The sequence below is a fragment of the Kogia breviceps genome, chromosome X, assembly GCF_026419965.1.
Source record: "Kogia breviceps isolate mKogBre1 chromosome X, mKogBre1 haplotype 1, whole genome shotgun sequence".
Taxonomy (NCBI): domain Eukaryota; kingdom Metazoa; phylum Chordata; class Mammalia; order Artiodactyla; family Physeteridae; genus Kogia; species Kogia breviceps.
Genome location: NC_081330.1, coordinates 69,901,696 through 69,921,826, shown reverse-complemented (window position 1 = coordinate 69,921,826; position 20,131 = coordinate 69,901,696).

The following is a 20,131-nucleotide window of genomic DNA, read 5'->3' as shown; positions in this document are numbered from 1 at the left end:
TTGGATATTAACTGCTTATCACCCATATCATTTGCAAATGTTTTCTCCCATGCAGTAGGTTTTTCGTTTTCTTGATGGTTTCCTTTGCTGTGCAAAAGCAATGGTATGTTTTTTTAAAAAAATTTTATTGGAGTATAACTGCTTTACAATGGTGTGGTATTTTCTGCTGTACAACAAAGTGAATCTGCTATACATATACATATGTTCCCATATCACTTCCCTCTTGCGGCTCCCTCACTCCCACCCTCCCTATCCCACCCCTCTATGTGGTCACAAACCACCTAGCTGATCTCTGTGCCATACGGTTGCTTCCCACTAGCTATCCACCTTATGTTTGGTAGTGTATATATGTCCATGCCACTCTCACTTCGTCACAGCTTACCCTTCCCCTCCCCATATCCTCAAGTACATGCTCAACTAGGTCTGTGTCTTTATTCCTGTCCTACCCCTAGTCTCTTCATGACATTTTTCCCCTTAGATTCCATATATATCTGTTAGCATACAGTATTTGTTGTTCTCCTTCTGACTTACTTCACTCTGTATGACAGATTCCAGGTCCAGCCACCTCACTACAAATAACTCAGTTTCATTTCTTTTTGAGGCTGTGTAATATTCCATTGTATATATGTGCCACATCTTCTTTATCCATTCATCTGTTGATGGACACTTAGATTGCTTCCATGTCCTGGCTATTGTAAATAGAGCTGCAATGAACATTTTGGTACATGACACTTTTTGAATTATGGTTTTCACAGCATATGTGCCCAGTAGTGAGATTGCTGGGTCATATGGTATTTCTATTTGTACTTTTTTGAGGAACCTCCATACTGTTCTCCATAGTGGCTGTATAAATTTAAATTCTCACCAGCAGTGCAAGATCATTCCCTTTTCTCCACATCCTCTCCAGCTTTTACTGTTTCTAGATTTTTTGCTGATGGCCATTCTGACCGGTGTAAGATGATATCTCATTGTAGTTTTGATTTGCATTTCTCTAATGATTAATGATTTTGAGCATTCTTTCATGTGTTTGTTGGCAATCTGTATATCTTCTTTGGAGAAATGGCTATTTAGGTCTTCTGCCCATTTTTGGATTGGGTTGTTTGTGTTTTTGTTATTGAGCTGCATGAGTTGCTTATAAATTTTTGGAGATTAATTGTTTGTCAGTTGCTTCATTTGCACCTATTTTCTCCTGTTCTGAGGTTGTCTTCTGGTCTTGTTTATGGTATCCTTTGTTGTGCAAAAGCTTTTAGGTTTCATTAGGTCTCATTTGTTTATTTTGGTTTTTATTTCCATTTCTCTAGGAGGTGGGTCAAAAAGGATCTTGCTGTGATTTGTCATAGAGTGTTCTGCCTATGTTTGCCTCTAAGAGTTTGATAATGTCTGACCTTACATTTAGGTCTTTAACCCATTTTGAGTTTATTTTTTTGTGTGGTGTTAGGGAGTGTTCTAATTTCATGCTTTTACATTGTAACCTGTCTTAAACCCAAGAGTTTGTACTTCCCACTCCCCATTCCCTATATTTCCCCTCCCCCCCGATAACCACTGGTTTGTTCTCTATATCTGTGAGTATGCTTCTTTTTTTGTTATATTCACAAGTATTTTGTATTTCTTTTTAGATTCTACATATAAGTGATATCGTACAGTATTTGTATTTCTCTTTCTGACTTATTTCGTTTAGAATAATGCCCTCCAAGTCCATCCATGTTGCTGCACATGGCAACATTTCATTCTTTTTTATGACCGAGTTGTATTCCACAGTGTGTGTGTGTGTGTGTGTGTGTACACACCACGTCTTCTTTATCCTTTCATCTGTTGATGGACATTTAGGTTGCTTCCATATCTTGGCAATTATAAATAATGCTGCTATGAATATTGAGATGCATGTATCTTTTCCAATCAGTGTTTTTGTTTTTTTCAAATATACACCAACAAGTGGAATTGCTGGGTCATGAGGTAAATCTATTTTTAGATTTTTTTGAGAAACCTCCATACCATTTTCATAGTGGCTGCACAAATTTACATTCGCACATACACTGTATGAGGGTTCCCTTTTCTCCACATCCTCACCAACTTTTATTGTGTTCTTTTTGATGATAGCCATTCGGACAGGTGCAAGGTGATATCTCACTGTGTTTTTTAATTATTATTTATTTATTATTTATTTTTGGCTGTGTTGGGTCTTCGTTTGTGTGCCAGGGCTTTCTCTAGTTGTGGCAAGCTGGGGCCACTCCTCATCATGATGCGCGGGGCTCTCACTATCGCGGTGTCAGTTGTTGCGGAGCACAGGCTCCAGACACGCATGCTCAGTAGTTGTGGCTCACGGGACTAGTTGCTTCTTGGCATGTGGGTTCTTCCCAGAGCAGGGCTCGAACCCATATCGCCTGCTTTGGCAGGCAGACTCTCAACCACTGCGCCACCAGGGAAGCCCCTCACTGTGGTTTTGATATGCATTTCCCTTATCATTTGTGATGTTGAGCATCTTTTAATGTGTCTGTTGGCCATCTGCATTTCCTCTTTGGAAAAATGTCTACTCAGTTCTGCCCATGTTTTAATCCAGGTGTTTGTTTTTGGTTTTTATTTATTTAGTTAGTTATCTTTGTCAGTGTTGGGTCTTCGTTTGTGTGCCAGGGCTTTTGCTGGTTGCGGCAAGCGGGGGCCACTCCTCATCACGATGCACGGGTCTCTCACTATCACAGCCTCTCTTGTTACAGAGCACAGGCTCCAGACGTGCAGGCTCAGTAGTTGTGGCTCATGGGCTTAGTTGCGGCGTGGAATGTAGGACTTCCCAGACCAGGGCTCAGACCCATGTCCCCTGCATTGGCAGGCAGATTCTCAACCACTGCGCCTCCAGGGAAGCCCCTGTTTTTGTTTTTTTTAATGATGAGTTGTATCAGCAGTTTATATATGTTGGATATTAACCAATTATCACTCATATAATTTGCAAATATTTTCTTCCATGCAGTAGGTTTTTTCATTTTGTTGATGGTTTCCTTTGCTGTGCAAAAGCAATGGTATGGTTTTTCTTTTAACATCTTTATTGGAGTATAATTACTTTACAATGGTGTGTTAGTTTCTGCTTTACAACAAAATGAGTCAGTTATACATATACATATGTTCCCATATCGCTTCCCTCTTGCATTTCCCTCCCTCCCACCCTCCCTATCCCACCCTTCTAGGTGGTCACAAACCACCTAGCTGATCTCCCTGTGCCATGCAGCTGCTTCCCACTAGCTATCCACCCTATGTTTGGTAGTGTATATATGTCCATGCCACTCTCTTTTTGTCACAGCTTACCCTTCTCCCTCCCCATATCCTCAAGTCCATGCTCTAGTAGGTCTGTGTTTTATTCCCGTTCTACCCCTAGTCTCTTCATGACAATTTTTTTCCCTTAGATTCCATATATATGTGTTAGCATACAGTGTTTGTTTTTCTCCTTCTGACTTACTTCACTCTGTATGATAGACTCAAAGTCCATCCACCTCACTACAAATAACTCAGTTTCATTTCCTTTTATGGCTGAATAATATTCCATTGTATATATGAGCCACATCTTCTTTATCCATTCATCTGTTGATGGACACTTAGGTTCCTTCCATATCCTGGCTATTGTAAATGGAGCTGCAGTGGACATTTAGGTACATGACTCTTTTTGAATTACGGTGTTCTCAGGGTATATGCCCAGTATTGGTATTGCTGGGTAATACGGTAATTCTATTTGTAGTTTTTTAAGGATCTTCCATACTGTTCTCCATAGTGGCTGTATCAATTTACATTCCCACCAGCAGTTCAAGAGTGTTCCCTTTTCTCCACACCCTCTCTAGCATTTATTGTTTCTAGATTTTTTGATGATGGCCATTCTGACTGGTGTGAGATGTTATCTCACTGTAGTTTTGATTGGCATTTCTCTAATGATTAATGATCTTGAGAATTCTTTCATGTGTTTGTTGGCAATCTGTATATCTTCTTTGGAGAAATGTCTATTTAGGTCTTCTGCCCATTTTTGAATTGGGTTTTTTGTTATTGAGCTGCATGAGTTGCTGATAAGTTTTGGAGATTAATCCTTTGTCAGTTGGTTCATTTACAACTATTTTCTCCCATTCTGAGGGTTGTCTTTTGGTCTTTTCTATGGTTTCCTTTGCTGTGCAAAAACTTTTAGGTTTCATTAGGCCCCATTTCTTTATTTTGGTTTTTACTTCCATTTCTCAAGGAGGTGGGTCAAAAAGGATCTTGCTGTGATTTATGTCATAGAGTGTTCTGCCTATTTTTGCCTCTAAGAGTTTGATAGTGTCTGGCCTTACATTTAGGTCTTTAACCCATTTTGAGTTTAATTTTGTCTGTGGTGTTAGGGAGTGTTCTAATTTCATACTTTTACATGTACCTGTCCAGTTTTCCCAGCACCACTTACTGAAAAGGCTGTCTTTTCTCCACTCTATATTCTTGCATCTTTTATCAAAGATAAGGTGACCATATGTGTGTGGGTTTATCTCTGGGCTTTCTGTCCGGTTCCATTGATCTATATTTCTGTTTTTGTGCCAGTACCATACTGTCTTGATTACTGTAGCTTTGTAGTATAGTCTAAAGTTAGGGAACCTGATTCCTCTAGCTCCATTTTTCATTCTCAAATTTGCTTTGGATATTCGGGGTCTTTTGTGTTTCCATAAATTGTCAATTTTTTTGTTCTAGTTCTGTAAGAAAATGTCAGTGGTAATTTGATAGGGATTGCATTGAATCTGTAGATTGCTTTTGGTAGTAGAGCCATTTTCACAATGTTGATTCTTCCAATACAGGAACGTGATATATCTCTCCAACTATTTATATCATCTTTAATTTCTTTCATCAGTATCTTATCATTTTCTGCATACAGGTCTTTTGTCTCCTTAGGTAAGTTTATTCCTAGATATTTCTTTTTCTTTTTGTTGCACTGATAAATGGGAGTGTTTTCTTAATTTCACTCAGATTTTTCATCATTAGCGTATAAGAATGCCAGAGATTTCTGTATGTTAATTTTGTATCCTGCTATTTTACCAAATTCATCGATTAATTCTAGTTGTTTTCTGGTAGCATCCTTAGGATTCTCTATGTCTAGTATCCTGTCATCTGCAAACAGTGACAGCTTTACTTCTTCTTTTCTGATTTGGATTCCTTTTATTTCTTTTTCTTCTCTGATTGCTGTGGCTAGAACTTCCAAAACTATGTTGAATAAGAGTGGTGAGAGGGTCTTGCCTGGTGGGGCACTGGTTGAGAGTCCACCGGAAGATGCAAGGGGACATGGGTTCGTGTCCCCGTCTGGGAAGATCCCACATGCCATGGAGCGGCTGGACCCATGGGCCATAGCTGCTGACCATGTGCGTCCAGAGCCTGTGCTGCATCCGGGGCCTGTGCTCTGCAACAGGAGAGGCCACAACAGTGAGCGGCCCGCGTACCACAAAAAAAAAAAAGAGCGGTGAGAGTGGGCAACCTTGTCTTATTCCTGATCTTAGTGGAAATGGTTTCAGTTTTTCACCATTGAGAACGATGCTGGCTGTGGGTTTGTCATATATTGCCTTTATTATGTTGAGGAACGTTCCCTCTATGCCTACTTTCTGCAGGGTTTTTATCATAAATTGGTGTTGAATTTTGTCAAAAGCTTTCTCTGCATCTATTGAGATGATCCTATGGTTTTTCTCCTTCAGTTTGTTGATATGGTGTATCACGTTGATTGATTTGCATATATTGAAGAATCCTTGCATTCCTGGAATAAACCCCACTTGATCATGGTGTATGATCCATTTAATGTGCTGTTGGATTCTGTTTGCTAGTATTTTGTTGAGTATTTTTACATCTATGTTCATCAGTGATAATGGCCTGTAGTTTTCTTCCTTTGTGACATCTTTGTCTTGTTTTGGTATCAGGGTTACGGTGGCCTCATAGAATGAGTTTGGGAGTGTTCCTCCCTCTGCTATCTTTTGGAAGTGTTTCAGAAAGATAGTTGTTAGCTCTTCTCTAAATGTTTGATAGAATTCGCCTGTGAAGCCAACTGGTCCTGGGCTTTTGTTTGCTGGAAGATTTTTAATCACCATTTCAATTTCAGTGCTTGTGATTGGTCTGTTCATATTTTCTATTTCTTCCTGGTTCAGTCTCGGCAGCTTGTGCATTTCTAAGAATTTGTCCATTTCTTCCAGGTTGTGCATTTTATTGGCATACAGTTGCTCATAGTAATCTCTAATAATCCTTTGTATTTCTGCAGAGTCAATTGTTACATCTCCTTTTCCATTTCTAATTCTATTGATTTGAGTCTTCTCCCTTTTTTTCTTGATAAGTCTGGCTAATTGTTTATCAATTTTGTTTATCCTCTCAAAGAACAAGCTTTTAGTTTTATTGATCTTTGCTATTGTTTCCTTCATTTCTTTTTCATTTATTTCTGATCTAATCTTCATGATTTCTTTCCTTCTGCTAAATTTGGGGGTTTTTGTTCTTCTTTCTCTAATTGCTTTAACTGTAAGTTTAGGTTGTTTATTCGAGATGTTTCCTATTTCTTAAGGTAAGATTGTATTGCTATAAACTTCCCTCTTAGAACTGCTTTTGCTGTATCCCATAGGTTTGGGGTTATCGTGTCTCCATTGTCATTTGTTTCTAAGTATTTTTTGATTTTCTCTTTGATTTCTTCAGTGATCACTTCGTTATTAAGTAGTGTATTGTTGAGCCTCCATGTGTTTGTGGTTTTTCCAGATCTTTTCCTGTAATTGATATCTAGTCTCATAGCGTTGTGGTCAGAAAAGATACTTGATACGATTTCAATTTTCTTAAATTTACCAAGGCTAGATTTGTGACCCAAGATATGATTTATCCTGGAGAATGTTCCATGAGCACTTGAGAAAAATGAGTATTCTGCTGTTTTGGGATGGAATGTCCTATAAGTATCAATTAAGTCCATTTTTTAATGTATCATTTAAAACTTCTGTTTCCTTATTTATTTTTATTTTGGGTGATCTGTCCATTGGTGAAAGTGGGGTGTTAAAAGTCCCCTACTATGATTGTGTTACTGTCGATTTCCCCTTTTATGGCTGTTAGTATTTGCCTTATGTATTGAGGTGCTCCTATGTTGGGTGCAGAAATATTTACAATTGTTATATCTCCTTCGTGGATCAATCCCTTGATCATTATGTAGTGTCCTTCTTTGTCTCTTGTAATAGTCTTTATTTTAAAGTCTGTTTTGTCTGATATGAGAATTGCTACTCCAGCTTTCTTATGATTTCCATTTGCATGGAATATCTTTTTCCATCCCCTCACTTTCAGTCTGTATGTTTCCCTAGGTCTGAAGCGGGTCTCTTGTAGACAGCATATATATGGGTCTTGTTTTTGTATCCACTCAGCCAGTCTGTGTCTTTTGGTGGGAGCAGTTAATCCATTTATATTTAAGGTAATTATCGATATGTATGTTCCTATTACCATTTACTTAATTATTTTGTGTTTGTTCTTGTAGGTCTTTTCCTTCTCTTGTGTTTCTTGCCTAGAGAAGTTCCTTTAGCATTTGTTGTAAAGCTGGTTTGGTGATGGTGAACTCTCTCAGCTTTTGCTTGTCTGTAAACGTTTTAATTTCTCCATCAAATCTGAATGAGATTCTTGCTGGGTAGAGTAATCTTGGTGGTAGGTTTTTTTTCCTTCCTCACTTTAAATATGTCCTGCCACTCCCTTCTGGCTTGTAGAGTTTCTGCTGAAAGATCACATGTTAACCTTATGGGGATTCCCTTGTGTGTTATTTGTTGTTTTTCCCTTGCTGCTTTTATTATGTTTTCTTTGTATTTAATTTTTGATAGTTTGATTAATATTTGTCTTTGCGTGTTTCTCCTTGGATCTATCCTGTATGGGACTCTCTGTGCTTCCTGGACTCGATTAACTATATTCTTTCCCATATTAGGGAAGTTTTCAACTATAATCTCTTCAAATATTTTCTCAGTCCCTTTCTTTTTCTCTTCTTCTGGGACGCCTATAATTCAAATGTTGGTGTGTTTAATGTTGTCCCAGAGGTCTCTGAGACTGTCCTCAGTTCTTTTCATTCTTTTTTCTTTCTTCTGCTCTGCAGTAGTTATTTCCACTATTTTATCTTCCAGGTCACTTATCCGTTCTTCTGCCTCAGTTATTCTGCTATTGATCCCTTCCAGAGTATTTTTAATTTCATTTATTGTGTTGCTTATCGGTGGTTGCTCCCTCTTTATTTCTTCTATGTCCTTGTTAAATGTTTCTTGTATTTTGTCTATTCTATTTCCAAGATTTTGGATCATGTTTACTATCATTATTCTGAATTCTTTTTCAGGTGGACTGCCTATTTCTTCTTCATTTGTTAGATCTGGTGGGTTTTTACCTTGCTCCTTCATCTGCTGTGTGTTTTTCTGTTTTTTCATTTTGCTTACTGTATTTGGGGTCTCCTTTTTGCAGGCTGCAAGTTCGTAGTTCCCATTGTTTTTGCTGTCTGTCCCCAGTGGCTTAGGTTTGTTCAGTGGGTTGAGTACGTTTCCTGGTTGGGGAGGCTAGTGCCTGTGTTCTGGTGGATGAGGCTGGATCTTGTCTTTCTGGTGGGCAAATCCATGCCTGGTGATGTGTTTTGGGGTGTCTCTAGCCTTATTATGATTTTAGGCAGCCTCTCAGCTAATGTATTCTGCTGTGTTCCTGTCTTGCTAGTTTTGGGGCATAGGGTGTCCAGCACTGTAGCTTGCTGTTTGTTGAGTGAAGCTGGGTCTTGGTGTTGAGTTGGAGATCTCTGGGATATTTTCGCCATTTGATATTATGTTGAGCTGGGAGGTGTCTTGTGGACTAGTGTCCTGAAGTTGGTTCTCCCACCTCAGAGACAAGCCCTGACTCCTGGGTGGAGCACGAAGAGCCTTTAATCCACAAAGCTTTGGTTGGACTGAGATTCTGATCTACAAATCCTCTTAATTCTGCATTTTAGAAGTCAAACCAACATTTTTTGCCATCATGTCAAGTTGTATTCAATTTAAATTCTGTAAAGCCATTAAAAAACAAGCAAAAAAATGAAACAAAACAAAAAACTTCGTCTTCAATATTCTTTAAAAGAACATCTGCTGCTTGGCTGCAGAGAATGAGGTGACCACGCAGGGCTGTTCTTCGAGCCTGGGACGCATCTTCGGGTGCCGCTGCTCCAGTGGTGTCCGCAGCTGGCAGCATCCAGGTCCCGGCCAACTCACACGCCAGGCAGCCTGGGCAATCCGTGGCCTGCCCATTCGAGGCCCTGGAGTTTGAGACCCCGGGACGCTGTCCATGTGTGTGCCCCTGAGCCTGCCCAAAGAGGAAGGGTCAGGGCACGCCCCCATACCCAGCAGCAGCGGCGGCTGCAGCCGAGACTGCTGGCGGCTTTGTTCACCCTCTCAATGGTATGTTTTAATGAATAAGATTTTTATTTCGTTGAAGTCCAATTCAACACAGTTTTCTTTTATGATTAGTGCTTTTTGAGTCCTGTGAAGTCCTTGTTCCTCTATGACTGTGGACACATTCTCGTATATTTTCTACCAAGAGCCTTGTATTTTTAAATTTTATGTTTAGATAATAACCCATCTCAAATTAATTTGTGTATGTGATTCAATGTGGGGATCAAAGTAATTCTTTTTCTATTTGGATACAGACTGTCCCAGCACCATTTGATGAAAAGACTTTGCTTTTCCCATTGAATTACTTTTGTACAATTGACAAAATTGCTTGACTGTATAAGTGTATCTATTCTTGAACTCACCATTCTGTTTCATTGAGTTCAATTGATGTTTATTTGCTCCTGTGTATCAAAGTGATTGATTATTTTAACTATTAGCTTTAGAGTTAGTTTTAAAGTCAGGTGAAGTGCTCTACATTTGAAGGTTGTTATGAATATTCTAGGTCTTTTTCATGTCCACATAAATTTTCAAATCACCTTGATCATTTGTACAAAAGAGCCTGTTGGACTTTTGATTGGGATTGCATTTAACCTACAGCTTACTTTAGGGAAAACTCACAATAGTGAGTCTTCCAATTCAAGAACTAGTGTACCTTTTATTGATTTAAACTTTCTTAATGTCTTTCAACAATATGGTTTAATCTTATGACATTTTATACATTTATTAGTAAATTTGTCTCTAAGTATTTTGTTTTTACAGATATTATTGTAATATACCATTTATGGAATTTCATATTACTAAGTACAATTTTAATTTCATATTAATTTAATTTCTAATATATTAATTTCATATTATTAAGTACAATGCAATTTTTTTGGTTCTTTTTTGCAGTAAATTGTTTAAACAAGGAAACACAAAATGATATTCTTCAATCAGTTTTTGACGAATGAATATACTGATGCAACATGAACCCTTATCAAGATGGAGAACATAACTCTCACTTCTGCAAGTTCCCTCATGACCCTTAAAATTTCCACAACTACTCTGATTGAGTAACCACTGGTCTGGATTTTTTCTGACTGTGGATTAGTTTTTGTGTGCATATATGTCCATATTCCCCAAATTGTAAACTTTTAAATGGATACGGTTGAATGTATGTAACCATACCTCAATAAAATTGACAAAATTTATATTGAATCAAAGAAGCTTTACACAAGAGTGAATAATATATGATTCCATTGAATTTTAGGAAATGTGACATCATTCACAATATTGACTTTTCCAATTCCTGATGACTATATCCCTCTCCATTTATTTTGTTTCCTTTTTTTTTAACATCTTTATTTGAATATAACTGTTTTACAATAGTGTGTTAGTTTCTGCTTTACAACAAAGTGAATCAGTTATACATATACATATGTTCCCATAACTCTTCCCTCTTGTGTCACCCTCCCTCCCACCCTCCCTATCCCACTCCCCTAGGTGGTCACAAAGCACAGAGGTGAACTCCCTGTGCTATGCGGCAGCTTCCCACTAGCTATCTAATTTACATTTGGTAGTGTGTATATGTCCCTGCCACTCTCTCACTTCATCACAGCTTACCCTTCCCCCTCCCCATATCCTCAAGTCCATGCTCTAGTAGGTCTGTGTTTTATTCCTGTCCTACCACTAATCTCTTCATGACATTTTTCTTTTAGATTCCATATATATGTGTTAGCATATGGTATTTGTTTTTATTCTTCTGACTTACTTCACTCTGTATGACAGACTCCAGGTCTATCCACCCCATTACAAATAACTCAGTTTCATTTCTTTTATGGCTGAGTAATATTCCATTGTATATATGTGCCACATCTTCCTTATCCATTCATCTGTTGATGGACACTTAGGTTGCTTCCGTGTCCTGGCTATCGTAAATAGAGCTGCAATAAACATTTTGGTACATGACTCTTTTTGAATTATGGTTTTCTCAGGGTATATGCCCAGTAGTGGGATTGCTGGGTCATAAGGTAGTTCTATTTGTAGTTTTTTAAGGAACCTCCATACTGTTCTCCATGGTGGCTGTATCATTTTACATTCCCACCAACAGTGCAAGAGTGTTCCCTTTTCTCCACACCATATCCAGCATTTATTGTTTCTAGAGTTTTTGATGATGGCCAAATTGACCGGTGTGAGATGATATCTCATTGTAGATTTGATTTGCATTTCTCTAATGATTAATGATGTTGAGCATTCTTTCATGTGTTTGTTGGCAATCTGTATATCTTCTTTGGAGAAATGTCTATTTAGTTCTTCTGCCCATTTTTGGATTGGCTTGTTTGTTTTTTTGTTATTGAGCTGCATGAGTTGCTTATAAATTTTGGATATTAATCCTTTGTCAGTTGCTTCATTTGCAAATATTTTCTCCCATTCTGAGGGTTGTCTTTTGGTCTTGTTTATGGTATCCTTTGCTGTGCAAAAGCTATTAAGTTTCATTAGATCACATTTGTTTATTTTTGTTTTTATTTCCATGTCTCTAGGAGATGGGTCAAAAAGGATCTTGCTGTGATATATGTCATAGAGTGTTCTGCCTATGTTTTCCTCTAAGAGTTTGATAGTGTCTGGCCTTACATTTAGGTCTTTAACCCATTTTGAGTTTATTTTTGTGTATGGTGTTAGGAGGTGTTCTAATTTAATACTTCTACAGGTAACTGACCAGTTTTCCCAGCACCACTTATTGAAGAGGCTGCCTTTTCTCCACTGTGTTTCCTTCCCTCCTTTATCAAAGATAAGGTGACCATATGTGTGTGGGTTTATCTCTGGGCTTTCTATCCTGTTCCATTGATGTATATTTCTGTTTTTGTGCCAGTACCATACTGTCTTGATTACTGTGGCCTTGTAGTATAGTCTGAAGTCAGGGAGCCTGATTCCTCCAGCTCTATTTATCATTCTCAAGATTGCTTTGGCTATTCGGGGTCTTTTGTGTTTCCATACAAATTGTGAAATTCTTTGTTCTCGTTCTGTAAAAAATGCCAGTGGTAATTTGATAGGGATTGCATTGAATCTGTAGATTGCTTTGGGTAATAGAGTCATTTTCACAATCTTGATTCTTCCAATCCAAGAACATGGTATATTTCTCCACCTATTTGTATCATCTTTAATTTCATTCATCAGTGTCTTATAGTTTTCTGCCTACAAGTCTTTTGTCTCCTTAGGTAGGTTTATTCCTAGATATTTTATTCTTTTGGTTGCAATGGTAAATGGGAGTGTTTTCTTAATTTCCCTCTCAGATTTTTTCATCATTAGTGTATAAGAATGCCAGAGATTTCTGTGCATTAATTTTGTATCCTGCTACTTTACCAAATTCATTGATTAGTTCTAGTAGTTTTCTGGTAGCATCCTTAGTATTCTCTAGTATCATGTCATCTGCAAACAGTGACAGCTTTACTTCTTTTCCTATTTGGATTCCTTTTATTTCTTTATTTTCTCTGATTGCTGTGGCTAGAACTTCCAAAACTAGGTTGAATAAGAGTGGTGAGAGTGGGCAACCTTGTCTTGTTCCTGATCTTAGTGGAAATGGTTTCAGTTTTTCACCATTGAGAACAATGCTGGCTGTGGGTTTGTCATATATGGCCTTTATTATATTGAGGAAAGTTCCCTCTATGCCTACTTTCTGCAGGGTTTTTATCATAAATTGGTGTTGAATTTTGTCAAAAGATTTCTCTGCATCTATTGAGATGATCATATGGTTTTTCTCCTTCAGTTTGTTGATATGGTGTATCACATTGATTGATTTGCGAATATTGAAGAATCCTTGCATTCCTGGAATAAACCCCACTTGATCATGGTGTATGATCCCTTTCATGTGCTATTGGATTCTGTTTGCTAGTATTTTGTTGAGGATTTTTGCATCTATGTTCATCAGTGATATTGGCCTATAGTTTTCTTTCTTTGTGACGTCTTTGTCTGGTTTTGGTATCATGGTGATGGTGGCCTCATAGAATGAGTTTGGGAGTGTTCCTCCCTCTGCTATCTTTTGGAAGAGTTTGAGAAGGATAAGTGTTAGCTCTTCTCTAAATGTTTGATAGAATTCGCCTGTGAAGCCATCTGGTCCTGGGCTTTTGTTTGTTGGAAGATTTTGAATCACCATTTCAATTTCAGTGCTTGTGATTGGTCTGTTCATATTTTCTATTTCTTCCTGGTTCAGTCTTGGCAGGTTGTGCATTTCTAAGAATTTGTCCATTTCTTCCAGGTTGTCCATTTTATTGGCATAGAGTTGCTTGTTGTAATCTCTAATAATCTTTTGTCTTTCTGCAGAGTCAGTTGTTACATCTCCTTTTTCATTTCTAATTCTATTGATTTGAGTCTTCTCCCTTTTTTTCCTGATGAGTCTGGCTAATGGTTTATCAATTTTATCTTCTCAAAGAACCAGATTTTACTTTTATCGATCTTTGCTATTGTTTCCTTCATTTCTTTTTCATTTATTTCTGATCTGCTCTTTATGATTTCTTTCCTTCTGCTAAATTTGGGGTTTTTTTGTTCTTCCTTCTCTAATTGCTTTAGGTGCAAAGTTAGGTTGTTTATTCGAGATGCTTCCTGTTTCTTAAGGTATGATTGTATTGCTATGAACTTCCCTCTTAGAACTGCTTTTGCTGTATCCCATAGGTTTGGGGTCGTTGTGTCTCCATTGTCATTTGTTTCTAAGTACTTTTTGATTTCCTCTTTGATTTCTTCAGTGATCACTCTGTTATTAAGTAGTGTATTTTTTAGCCTCCATGTGTTTGTATTTTTTACAGATCTTTTCCGGTAATTGATATCTAGTCTCATAGCGTTGTGCTTAGAAAAGATACTTGATATGATTTCAATTTTCTTAAATTTGCCAAGGCTAGATCTGTGACCCAAGATATGATCTATCCTGGAGAATGTTCCATGGGCACTTGAGAAAAATGTGTATTCTGTTGTTTTTGGATGGAATGTCCTATAAATATCATGTAAATCCATCTTGTATAATGTATCATTTAAAGCTTGTGTTTCCTTATTTATTTTCATTTTGCATGATCTGTCCATTGGTGACAGTGGGTGGTTAAAGTCCCCTACTATGATTGTGTTACTGTCGATTTCCACTTTTATGGCTGTTAGTATTTGCCTTATGTATTGAGGTGCGCCTATGTTGGGTGCATAAATACTTACAATTGTTATATCTTCTTCATGGATCAATCACTTGATCATTATGTAGTGTCCTTCTTTGTCTCTTGTAATAGTTTTTATTTTAAAGTCTATCTTGTCTGATATGAGAATTGCTACTCCAGCTTTCTTCTGATTTCCATTTGCATGGAATATCTTTTTCCATCCCCTCACTTTCAGCCTGTAAGTGTCCCTAGGTCTAAAGTGGGTCTCTTGTAGTCAGCTTATATATGGGTCCTGTTTTTGTATCCATTCAGCCAGTGTGTGTCTTTTGGTGGGAGCATTTAATCCATTTACATTTAAGGTAATTATTGATATGTATGTTCCTATTACCATTTCCTTAATTGTTTCGGGTTGTTCTTGTAGGTCTTTTCCTTCTCTTATATTTCTTGCTTAGAGAAGTTCCTTTAGCATTTGCTGTAAAGCTGGTTTGGTGGTGCTGAACTCTCTCAGCTTTTGCTTGTCTGTAAAGGTTTTAATTTCTCCATCAAATCTGAATGAGATCCTTCCTGGGTAGAGTCATCTTGCTTGTAGGTTTTTCTTCTTCCTCACTTTAAATATGTCCTGCCACTCCCTTCTGGCTTGTAGAGTTTCTGCTGAAAGATCAGATGTTAGCCTTATGGGGATTCCCTTGTGTGTTACTTGTTGTTTTTCCCTTGCTGCTTTTAATATGTTTTCTTTGTATTTAATTTTTGACAGTTTGATTATTATGTGTCTCGGCGTGTTTACATTTGGGTTTATCCTGTATGGGTCTCTCTGTGCTTCCTGGACTTGATTGACTATTTCCTTTCCTATATTAGGGAAGTTTTCAACTATAATCTCTTCAAATATTTTCTCAGTCCCTTTCTTTTTCTCTTCTTCTTCTGGGACCCCTATGATTCGAATGTTGGTGCGTTTAATGTTGTCCCAGAGGTCTCTGAGACTGTCCTCAGTTCTTTTCATTCTTTTTTCTTTCTTCTGCTCTGCAGTAGTTATTTCCACTATTTTATCTTCCAGGTCACTTATCCGTTCTTCTGCCTCAGTTATTCTGCTACTGATCCCATCTAGAGTATTTTTCATTTCATTTATTGTGTTGCTCATCGTTACTTGCTTCCTCTTTATTTCTTCTAGGTCCTTGTTAACTGTTTCTTGCAATTTGTTTATTCTATTTCCAAGATTTTGAATCATCTTCACCATCATTATTCTGAATTCTCTTTCAGGTAGACTGGCTATTACCTCTTCATTTGTTAGGTCTGGTGTGTTTTTACCTTGCTCCTTCATCTGCTGTGTGTTTTTCTGTTTTTTCATTTTGCTTGCTGTATTTGGGGTCTCCTTTTTGCAGGCTGCAAGTTCGTAGTTCCCATTGTTTTTGCTGTCTGTCCCCAGTGGCTAAGGTTTGTTCAGTGGGTTGAGTACGTTTCCTGGTTGGGGAGACTAGTGCCCCTGTTCTGGTGGATGAGGCTGGATCCCGTCTCCCTGGCGGGCAGGTCCACGTCTGGTGACGTGTATGGGGATGTCGGTATCCTTACTATGATTCTAGGCAGCCTCTCTGCTAATGGATGGGGCTGTAGACCTGTCTCACTCTTTGTTGGGTATAGGGTGTCCAGCACTGTTCGTTGCTATTCCTTGAGTGAAGCTGGGTCTTGGTGTTTAGATGGAGATCTCTGGGAGATTTTCGCCATTTGATATTATGTGGAGCTGAGAGGTCTCCTTTGGACGAGTGTCCTGAGGTTAGTTCTCCCACCTCCGAGACACAGCCTTGACACCTGGTTGGAGTGCCAAGAGCCTTTAATCCACACGGCTCAAAACAAAAGGGAGAAAAAAATAGAAAGGCAAGAAAGGAAGGAAGGAAGGAGGAAGGGAGGGAAGGAAGGAGGAAAGGAAGGGAGGGAGGAAGAAAGGAAGGGAGGAAGGAAGGAGGGAATAAAGGAAGGAAGGGGGGAAGGAAGGAAGGTGGGAAATAGGAAAGAAAGGGGGGGAAGAAAGGAAGAAAGAAAGGGGAGAAGACAAAATAAAGTAGGGTAAAATACAGTTATTAAAATAACAAAATAATTATTAAGAAGAAAAATTTCTATTAAAGAAAAAAAGGAAAAATTAAAAAACGGGTCAGTCTAACCCCAGGACAAATGGTGAAAACAAAGCTACACAGACAAAATCTCACATAGCAGCACCCACCTACACACTCACAAAAAGAAAAAAGGGGAAAATAATAGTATATCTTGCTCCCAAAGTCCACCTCCTCAACCTGGGATATTTTGCTGTCTATTGAGTTTTTCCACAGATGCAGGGCACTTCATGCTGACTGTGGAGCTTTAACCCACTGTTTCTGAGGCTGCTGGGAGGGACCTCCCCCTCTCTTTGTTCGTACAGCTCCCGGGGCTCAGCCCTGGACCTGGCCCCGCCTCTGCACGCAGGTCGTTGGAGGGCGTCTGACCTTCGCTCAGACAGGGCGGGGTCAAAGGAGCAGCGTTAACGGAGCAGCTGATTCGTGGTCTCTGGCTCACTCAGGCGGGGGGCGGAGGGCACAGATGTGGGGCGAGTCCGTGGCGGCAGAGGCCGGAGTGACGCTGCACTGGCCCGAGGCGCACCACGCGTTTTCCCGGGGAAGCAGTCCCAGGATCCCGGGACCCTGGCGGTGGCGGGCTGCACAGGCTCCTGGGAGGGCCGGTGTGGAGAGTGACCTGAGCTCGCACACAGGCCTCTTGGTGGCGGCAGTAGCAACCCTAGCGTCCCACACCCGTCTCTGTTGTCCGTGCCGACAGCCGCAGCTCGCGCCCGTTTCTGGAGCTCCTTTATGCGGTGCCCTTAATCCCCTCTCCTTGCGCCCCAGGAAGCGAAGAGGCAAGAAAAAGTCTCTTGTCTCTTCGGCAGCTCCACACCCGTTTTTGGAGCTCCTTTAAGCGGCGCGCTTAAACCCCTCTCCTCGCGCAGCAAGGAGGTAAAGAGGGAAGAAAAGGTCTCTTGCCTCTTCGGCAGATCCAGACTTCTCCCGAACTCCCTCCCGGCCAGCCGTGGTGCACTAACCCCTTCAGGCTGTTTTCACTCTGCCAACTCCAGACCTTTCCCTGGGATCCGCCCGAGGCTCAGTTCCTAGCCCCGCCCGCCGCGGCGGGTGAGCAGACAAGCCTCTCGGTCTGGTGAGTGCTGATCGGCACCGATCCTCTGCGGAATCTCTCCGCTTTGCCCTCCGCACCCTGTTGCTGTGCTCTCCTCCGCGGCTCTGAAGCTTCCCCCTCCACCACCCGCAGTCTCCGCCCACGAAGGGGCTTCTAGTGTGTGGGAACCTTTCCTCCTTCACGGCTCCCTCCCACTGGTGCAGGTCCCATCCCTATTCTTTGTCTCTGTTTATTCTTTTTTCTTTTGCCCTACCCAGGTACGTGGGGAGTGTCTTGCCTTTTGGGAGGTCTGGGGTCTTCTGCCTGCGTTCAGTGGGTGTTCTATAGGAGAAGTTCCACGTGTAGATGTATTTCTGATGTATCTGTGAGGAGGAAGGTGATCCCCGCGTCTTAGTCTTCCGCCATCTTCTCGCTTCCTCTATTTTGTTTTCTTTAATCAGTACTTTTTTAGGTTTCAACATACAGATCTTGCACATATTTTCTTAGACTTTTATCAAAATAGCTCACGTTTTGGGGTACTAATCAATTTCAGTTTGTTTATTACAATTTTTTAGACATAAACTTGATTTTATGTGTGAATCTTGTATCTTATTACCTTGACACATTTTCTTATTAGAGCTAATTGATTCATGTAATTTCTATGGGAATTTCCACATTGAGATTCATGTCATATGAGCCCATTTTATTTTTTTTCCTTTACTATATATTCTTTTTATTTTTCTCACCTTACTGCACTGGCTGGGATGGCTAGTAAAATGTTCATGAGGACTGATCTGCAATGAAATCGTTGCTGTCAATTTTCTTTAAGAGTGATAAAATGAGTAAAAATACCTTTTAAATTTACCTTCACTCTATCCATTTCTGGAGATCATATTTTCTCTATATAGGTTCAAGTTTCTGCCTGGTATCCTAGACCTTTTTCCTGAAAAAAAAAATTAATTTAATATTTCTTGTGCAGTTTTTGTTGTAGTGGATTTTCTCAAGCTATTTTTTAGATTTCTGTGTCACTTTTGAAAGATAGCTTCATTGTGTGGAAAATCCTGGTCTGACATTTTTTTTCTTTCAGTGCTTTAAAAATTCCACTCCATTGTTTCCTGGCTTGGATGATATCTGATAAATCTGCTATAATTCTTTTGTTCTTCTGTATACAATGTCACTTTTTTCCTGAATGCCTTCAAATATTCTCTTAACCTGTGGCTTTCAGCAATTTAAATATAATATGTCTAGATTTTTAAAAAATCCTCCTGGGGTTTTGGGGGGTATTTTGTTTTGTTTTGTTTTGTTTTTGTTTTTTTGTTCTGTGGGTTAGTGTATTTCATTCTTTAGGGGAAAAAAATTAACCATATGTTAAATGGTTTTATTTTGTTCCACAACTTTAGGGTGCATGTTTCTGTGGGTTTTGTTTTTATATTTTCTATTTACGTTTCAGTTTTTGTCATTTTCTGCTTACCTATGTTCAAGTTCCCTGAATGTTTTTTTTCTTTTTGCCTTTGTCTAGTCTATTGATGAGCTCATAAAAAGCATTCTTAATCTCTGTTCCCATATTTGTTGCCAGCATTATTAGAAGATTTCTGATAATTTCCAACTATATCCTAAAATTCTCCTTTTGTTCATGCTATCTTCCTTTTCCACCAGACCCTTTAACATATTAATTTTAGTACTTTTTAGATTCTGGGCAATCTCTGAGTCAGGTTCTGTTGAGAGATTTGTCTCTTGAGTTGTTTCTCTTGCTTTTTTTTCTGCATGTTGTAATTTAAATTGATTGCTGTACATAGTATACAGAACAATAGAAATGGAAGTAAAGATTATCTAGAAACTGGAATGACCCTTCTGTTAGACCTTTAGTATGACATGTTGACTCAGTTTAAATTGGGAGTTGAGTTAGTTTTGTTACTGTTTTAATCACTGTCAGTTCACCATCAGCTGCAAATTTCTCTAGCATCACATTGTACCTAGGGTAATTGGTTTACCTGAAGATTTTTCTCAGTGCTCCTACTCCTTTAAAGTTTTAAGGCTTTAAGGCTTTCCCTAAGTATGCCTTTCCCTATCTGAGTTCTCTTCTGTATACTTGCCCCTCCACCAGTGTAGGTTGCGGTTTCTTGCTGCTCAATGTTTCCTATCCTGTTGAGGTTAGGGAATGAGAGATTTTCCACTTTCCTGGCTCAGCCATAGTTTTAACATTAACAGATACTATAACCCTTTTTCACAAAGGTGGTACCTTCATGGTAATCTCCAGTGGTAGGAAAAACCTCTAGTGCTTTGGTCCTAGTAGCATTTCTTGGCCCTCTTCAGGAGTAGAAGATCTTTCTTCCTGCAGTTGCAGTGAGTGACCTAAGAGCAATAGTTTACTCTCCTTCCCCAGTGTCATAAAGATGTTTCTTTCTTATTGGAAAAGGTTTTTGGTGAAGCTTCATACCTTTCTCTTAAACATGTCTGCTACTCTCCTCCAATCCTTTACTCAAGGGTGATTATTTCCACTCCCTTGTCTATCCCCCAATTCTTCTGATAAGC